The sequence below is a fragment of the Cherax quadricarinatus genome, unplaced genomic scaffold (genome assembly GCF_038502225.1).
Source record: "Cherax quadricarinatus isolate ZL_2023a unplaced genomic scaffold, ASM3850222v1 Contig178, whole genome shotgun sequence".
Classification (NCBI taxonomy): Eukaryota; Metazoa; Arthropoda; class Malacostraca; order Decapoda; family Parastacidae; genus Cherax; species Cherax quadricarinatus.
This window is the reverse complement of record NW_027195204.1, coordinates 208264-214804: the sequence shown is the minus strand read 5'-3', so window position 1 is coordinate 214804 and position 6541 is coordinate 208264. Positions and strand designations below refer to the sequence as shown.

The 6541-nt window shown below is 55.1% G+C and overlaps 1 long non-coding RNA gene across 1 annotated transcript in view; it reads left to right on the top strand.

Annotated features, from left to right (window-relative positions):
- The first annotated feature begins 630 nt into the window (after positions 1-630).
- Positions 631-6541, top strand: part of LOC138851247 (uncharacterized) — a 147460-nt gene continuing 141549 nt past the window's right edge. The window contains exon 1 of the long non-coding RNA XR_011391088.1: positions 631-846. This is a non-coding gene — a long non-coding RNA (uncharacterized lncRNA). The remainder of the gene's footprint in view (positions 847-6541) is intronic.

The window sequence follows — 6541 nt, the reverse complement described above, 5'->3', positions numbered from 1 at the left end:
AAAGAAAATAGTTGTATATAACACGAATACTGACTATAGAAAAAATTACTATCCTCCCTCTCTGTAGGTTCATTGATGAGGTACTTTTGAACCCTTTTGAGCTGGTTTATGGGTTCACAGGCGGATCTCAGGTACACAAAGGCACAGCTGGAAGGTAAGAGCACAGAAGAGTCACAGTGATGTTAGGAGGTACTTCTTCAGCCTAAGAGTGGACAGGAAGTGGAAGGACATAGAGAGTGCAGAGGTTGAGGTGAGGTTCACTCATACTGTAGTTTTAGGAATGGGTATGACAGGGCTCATGCAGCCAGGAGAGTGAGCCCACTAGCAAATAGACAGGGCCAGGAGCTGTGCCTCGACCCCCTGCCATCAAAATAAGGTGAGTATAAGAAGGGGTTCTGCAACTAAAGTAGGTCTTGCAACATTGTGTTCACTACCCTGTGTTGTCCTGGTGTATGTACAGGCAGGACACACACACTCCCGGTGTATATACACTAACATACACTCCTCTGGGTGCATATACGCTGCGAGCAAGCCTTAAATGAGGGGAGCAGCCATGGTTTTAAAGATTGGTTAGTGTTTGAGTGTGGCGCGCATGGGCAGAGGATGGGAGGGTCACGTGACGCCATACCTGCATTGATTGGCCAGCGCCGCGCCTGCGCATCCCACACCCACTGATAGAGCTGTTTTCGCCATTTTGGTGCAAGTTCAGTTCAGTGTGGTGACGATCGGCTTGAATCCAAGCCATCTCTGTATGTGGGTGACTAAGAGGATTATATATTAGTGTAAAAATGAGTACTAACGCCAACAACACCAGCAAGGTGTCTACGACGGATAGGGTCATCAAAAGTAAGTATAAATAGCGTTTTGTGTTGGAAGGAAAAGAATAGGGTTCGTATATCAATGGCGGTAAAACGTCAGCTCCGTCAGTTAACGGGTTGTATTTTGGTTGGTCATCTGGTTAAGCTGCGGATGCTGCTACGGGGAGATGCGGTGACTACAGCAGGAGGCATCATATGCGTATTTATTTACATTCACCTGCGTAGAACAACAAGAGAAGAGTTAGAGACATTGTCGTCTGCTTGGCATTCCTATGGAGAATTCGTCTGCTACCTCCCAGCTGTTAATCTGTCAAGCGTATCATTGATTATATTACATACTTGTGATGCTGTTAAGGGATCTTCATGGCTGTGGCAGCTACAATACCTACAGAACAACACTACTCTGTGTCTTCAGTTTATATGTCATGTCTGGCAACTCGTTTTGTGATTAAATAATGTTGCTTATGTTAATTTAAATGTTGACATGTTAAGGTTGAATTTTGTAATGTAATACATTTAAATATGTTGAGGGGGGTTGTAGATGTGGTAAGGGGGTGTGGTGGTGTGGGGTGTGTTAACCTTTTTTATAGTGGCAGGGGTCGAGTCTCGGCTCCTGGACTCTTCTCTCGGCTCGCCACTGCTAGGATCACTCCTCGCTTTGTGAACCCCATCATATCGGCTCTTAAAGCTGTGTATGGATCCTGTCTAATGATGTTTGGTGGGGATTGGTAGTTTATTGGAGGGAGGAGATTGGTGGTTATGTACTGAGGGGAGAAGGAGATTCGTGGTTGTGTGGTGAGGGGAGGAGACTGGCGGTTGTGTGGTGAGGGGAAAAGATTGGCGGTAGTGTGGTGAGGGGAAAAAGATTGGCGGTTGTGTGGTGAGGGGAAAAAGATTGGCGGTTGTGTGGTGAGGGGAAAAGATTGGCGGTAGTGTGGTGAGGGGAAAAAGATTGGTGGTTGTGTGGTGAGGGGAAAAAGATTGGCGGTTGTGTGGTGAGGGGAAAAGATTGGCGGTAGTGTGGTGAGGGGAAAAAGATTGGCGGTAGTGTGGTGAGGGGAAAAAGATTGGCGGTTGTGTGGTGAGGGGAAAAAGATTGGCGGTTGTGTGGTGTGGGGAAAAGATTGGCGGTTGTGTGGTGAGGGGAAGAGAAGATTGGCGGTTGTGGTGAGGGGAGGAGGAGATTGGTTGTTGTGTGGTGAGGGGAGGAGGAGATTGGTGGTTGTGGTGAGGGGAGGAGGAGATTGGTGGTTGTGGTGAGTGGAGGAGGAGATTGGTGGTTGTGGGGTGAGGGGAGGAGGAGATTGGTGGTTGTGTGGTGAGGAGAGGAGGAGATTGGTGGTTGTGTGGTGAGGGGAGGAGGAGATTGGTGGTTGTGGTGAGTGGTAGAGGAGATTGGTGGTTGTGGGGTGAGGGGAGGAGGAGATTGGTGGTTGTGGGGTGAGGGGAGGAGGAGATTGGTGGTTGTGGGGTGAGGGGAGGAGGAGATTGGTGGTTGTGGGGTGAGGGGAGGAGGAGATTGGGGGTTGTGGGGTGAGGGGAGGAGGAGATTGGTGGTTGTGGGGTGAGGGGAGGAGGAGATTGGTGGTTGTGGGGTGAGTGGAGGAGGAGATTGGTGGTTGTGTGGTGAGGGGAGGAGGAGATTGGTGGTCGTGGGGTGAGGGGAGGAGGAGATTGGTGGTCGTGGGGTGAGAGGAGGAGATTGGTGGTCGTGGGGTGAGGGGAGGAGGAGATTGGTGGTTGTGTGGTGAGGGGAGGAGATTGGTGGTCGTGGGGTGAGGGGAGGAGGAGATTGGTGGTTGTGTGGTGAGGGGAGGAGGAGATTGGTGGTTGTGTGGTGAGGGAGGAGATTGGTGGTTGTGTGGTGAGGGAGGAGGAGATTGGTGGTTGTGTAGTGAGGGGAGGAGATTGGTGGTTTTGTAGTGAGGGGAGGAGGAGATTGGTGGTTGTGAGGGGAGGAGGAGATTGGTGGTTGTGAGGGGAGGAGGAGATTGGTGGTTGTGTGGTGAGGGGAGGAGGAGATTGGTGGTTGTGTGGTGAGGGGAGGAGGAGATTGGTGGTTGTGTGGTGAGGGGAGGAGGAGATTGGTGGTTGTGTGGTGAGAGGGGGATTAGATTGGTGGTTGTGTGGTGAGGGGAGGAGGAGATTGGTTGTTGTGTGGTGAGGGGAGGAGGAGATTGGTGGTTGTGTGGTGAGAGGGGGATTAGATTGGTGGTTGTGTGGTGAGGGGAGGAGGAGATTGGTGGTTGTGTGGTGAGGGGAGGAGGAGATTGGTGGTTGTGTGGTGAGGGGAGGAGGAGATTGGTGGTTGTGTGGTGAGGGGAGGAGGAGATTGGTGGTTGTGTGGTGAGGGGAGGAGGAGATTGGTGGTTGTGTGGTGAGGGGAGGAGGAGATTGGTGGTTGTGTGGTGAGGGGAGGAGATTGGTGGTTGTGTGGTGAGGGGAGGAGGAGATTGGTGGTTGTGTGGTGAGGGGAGGAGGAGATTGGTGGTTGTGTGGTGAGGGGAGGAGGAGATTGGTGGTTGTGTGGTGAGGGGAGGAGATTGGTGGTTGTGTGGTGAGGGGAGGAGGAGATTGGTGGTTGTGTGGTGAGGGGAGGAGATTGGTGGTTGTGTGGTGAGGGGAGGAGGAGATTGGTGGTTGTGTGGTGAGGGGAGGAGGAGATTGGTGGTTGTGTGGTGAGGGGAGGAGGAGATTGGTGGTTGTGGGGTGAGGGGAGGAGGAGATTGGTGGTTGTGGGGTGAGGGGAGGAGGAGATTGGTGGTTGTGGGGTGAGGGGAGGAGGAGATTGGTGGTTGTGTGGTGAGGGCAGGATTAGATTGGTGGTTCTGTGGTGAGGGCAGGATTAGATTGGTGGTTGTGTGGTGAGGGATTAGATTGGTGGTTGTGAGGGGAGGGGAGGAGGAGATTGGTGGTTGTGTGGTGAGGGGAGGAGATAGGTGGTTGTGTGGTGAGGGGAAGAGATAGATGGTTGTGTGGTGAGGGGAGGAGGAGATAGGTGGTTGTGTGGTGAGGGGAGGAGGAGATAGGTGGTTGTGTGGTGAGGGGAGGAGGAGATAGGTGGTTGTGTGGTGAGGGGAGGAGGAGATAGGTGGTTGTGTGGTGAGGGGAGGAGGAGATTGGTGGTTGTGTGGTGAGGGGAGGAGTAAATTGGTGGTTGTGTAGTGAGGGGAGGAGATTGGTGGTTATGTGGTGGAGGGAGGAGGAGATTGGTGGCTGTGTAGTGAGGGGAGAAGGAGATTGGTGCTTCTGTGGTAAGGGGAGGAGGAGATTGGTGGTTGTGTGGTGAGGGGAGGAGGAGATTGGCGGTTGTGTGGTGAGGGGGGGAGGAGATTGGCGGTTGTGTGGTGAGGGGGGGAGGAGATTGGCGGTTGTGTGAGGGGGGGAGGAGATTGGCGGTTGTGTGGTGAGGGGGGAGGAGATTGGCGGTTGTGTGGTGAGGGGGGAGGAGATTGGCGGTTGTGTGGTGAGGGGGGGAGGAGATTGGCGGTTGTGTGGTGAGGGGGGAGGAGATTGGCGGTTGTGTGGTGAGGGGAGGAGGAGATTGGCGGTTGTGTGGTGAGGGGAGGAGGAGATTGGCGGTTGTGTGGTGAGGGGAGGAGGAGATTGGCGGTTGTGTGGTGAGGGGAGGAGGAGATTGGCGGTTGTGTGGTGAGGGGAGGAGGAGATTGGCGGTTGTGTGGTGAGGGGAGGAGGAGATTGGCGGTTGTGTGGTGAGGGGAGGAGGAGATTGGCGGTTGTGTGGTGAGGGGAGGAGGAGATTGGCGGTTGTGTGGTGAGGGGAGGAGGAGATTGGCGGTTGTGTGGTGAGGGGAGGAGGAGATTGGCGGTTGTGTGGTGAGGGGAGGAGGAGATTGGCGGTTGTGTGGTGAGGGGAGGAGGAGATTGGCGGTTGTGTGGTGAGGGGAGGAGGAGATTGGCGGTTGTGTGGTGAGGGGAGGAGGAGATTGGCGGTTGTGTGGTGAGGGGAGGAGGAGATTGGCGGTTGTGTGGTGAGGGGAGGAGGAGATTGGCGGTTGTGTGGTGAGGGGAGGAGGAGATTGGCGGTTGTGTGGTGAGGGGAGGAGGAGATTGGCGGTTGTGTGGTGAGGGGAGGAGGAGATTGGCGGTTGTGTGGTGAGGGGAGGAGGAGATTGGCGGTTGTGTGGTGAGGGGAGGAGGAGATTGGCGGTTGTGTGGTGAGGGGAGGAGGAGATTGGCGGTTGTGTGGTGAGGGGAGGAGGAGATTGGCGGTTGTGTGGTGAGGGGAGGAGGAGATTGGCGGTTGTGTGGTGAGGGGAGGAGGAGATTGGCGGTTGTGTGGTGAGGGGAGGAGGAGATTGGCGGTTGTGTGGTGAGGGGAGGAGGAGATTGGCGGTTGTGTGGTGAGGGGAGGAGGAGATTGGCGGTTGTGTGGTGAGGGGAGGAGGAGATTGGCGGTTGTGTGGTGAGGGGAGGAGGAGATTGGCGGTTGTGGGGTGAGGGGAGGAGGAGATTGGCGGTTGTGGGGTGAGGGGAGGAGGAGATTGGCGGTTGTGGGGTGAGGGGAGGAGGAGATTGGCGGTTGTGGGGTGAGGGGAGGAGGAGATTGGCGGTTGTGGGGTGAGGGGAGGAGGAGATTGGTGGTTGTGGGGTGAGGGGAGGAGGAGATTGGTGGTTGTGGGGTGAGGGGAGGAGGAGATTGGTGGTTGTGGGGTGAGGGGAGGAGGAGATTGGTGGTTGTGGTGAGGTGGAGGAGATTGGCGGTTGTGGGGTGAGGGTAGGAGATTGGTAGTTGTGTGGTGAGGGGAGGAGATTGGTGGTTGTGAGGTGAGGGGAGGAGATTGGTGGTTGTGAGGTGAGGGGAGGAGAGGTGATTGGCGGTTGTGTGGCGAGGGGAGGAGGAGATTGGCGGTTGTGTGGTGAGGGGAGGAGGAGATTGATGGTTGTGTGGTGAGGGAGGAGATTGGTGGTTGTGAGGGGAGGGGGAGATAGGTGCTTGTGAGGAGAGGAGGAGATTGGTGTTTGTGTAGTAAGGGGAGGAGGAGATTGGTGTTTGTGTAGTAAGGGGAGGAGGAGATTGGTGGTTGTGTAGTAAGGGGAGGAGGAGATTGGTGGTTGTGTAGTAAGGGGAGGAGGAGATTGGTGGTTGTGTAGTAAGGGGAGGAGGAGATTGGTTGTTGTGTGGTGAGGGGAGGAGGAGATTGGTTGTTGTGTGGTGAGGGGAGGAGGAGATTGGTGGTTGTGTAGTGAGGGGAGGAGGAGATTGGTGGTTGTGTAGTCAGGGGAGGACGAGGTTGGTGTTTGTGTGGTGAGGGGAGTAGGAGATTGGTGGTTGTGGTGAGGTGGAGGAGACTGGCGGTTGTCGGGTGAGGGTAGGAGATTGGTAGTTGTGTGGTGAGGGGAGGAGATTGGTGGTTGTGTGGTGAGGGGAGGAGGAGATTGGTGGTTGTGTGGTGAGGGGAGGAGGAGATTGGTGGTTGTGTGGTGAGGGGAGGAGGAGATTGGTGGTTGTATGGTGAGGGGAGGAGGAGATTAGTGGTTGTGTGGTGAGGGGAGGAGATTGGTGGTTGTGTAGTGAGGGGGAGGAGGAGATTGGTGGTTGTGTAGTGAGGGGGAGGAGGAGATTGGTGGTTGTGTGGTGAGGGGAGGAGATTGGTGGTTGTGTGGTGAGGGGAGGAGATTGGTGGTTGTGTGGTGAGGGGAGGAGATTGGTGGTTGTGTGGTGAGGGGAGAAGATTGACGGTTGTGTGGTGAGGGGAGGA